The following is a 768-nucleotide window of genomic DNA, read 5'->3' as shown; positions in this document are numbered from 1 at the left end:
TATATACATGCATATATGGGTACAGGACGTCACCAACGGCGCAAATAACATGAAATACGTAAACAACAAGGGAAAAAACGGGAACTAAACAAAGAGAAAGGACTCTTCATCAGTTGTCGGCTGTCTATCTACTCCCCATTTCGAGCATTCTATTTTTTCTTGTTTTGCGTATTTCATGTTATTTGCACAGTTGGTGACATCCTGTACACTTATATGCATGTATATATATATTATATTATTTATTATTTATTACATATATATATATAAATATATATATATATATAAATAGATAGATAAATGAACAGATAGATTTACACACACATATTTATATATATATGTTTGTGTGTGTGTGTGTGTGTGTGTGTGAGTGTATATATATATCCCTCTCTTTCTCTTTATGTGCATGTGCGAATGCGTATGCATGCAGGTGTGTATGTGTGCGCATGTGTATGCAGGTGTGTATGTGTGCGTGTGTATATGCGGGTGTGTATGTGTGCGCGTGTATATGTGGATGTGCATGTGTGCGCGTGTATATGTAGGTGCGTATGTGTGCGCATGTGTATGCGAACGTGTATGTGTGCGTGTGTGTGTGAGGGTGTGTATGTGTGCACGCATGTGTATGCGGGTATGTATGTGTGCGCGTGTGAATCTATGTTTTTTGCTTTTTCTTTTCTCATTCTTTTTTTGAAGTCTGCTCTTGTGCGATTGTGGAATGTGCTGTTATGTAAATGGGTGTATTTTGAAATCAGTTCAGAAATGGTTTCAGGT

This window comes from Octopus bimaculoides, chromosome 25 (genome assembly GCF_001194135.2).
Source record: "Octopus bimaculoides isolate UCB-OBI-ISO-001 chromosome 25, ASM119413v2, whole genome shotgun sequence".
In the NCBI taxonomy this organism is placed as follows: domain Eukaryota; kingdom Metazoa; phylum Mollusca; class Cephalopoda; order Octopoda; family Octopodidae; genus Octopus; species Octopus bimaculoides.
This window is presented reverse-complemented; position numbering follows the sequence as displayed.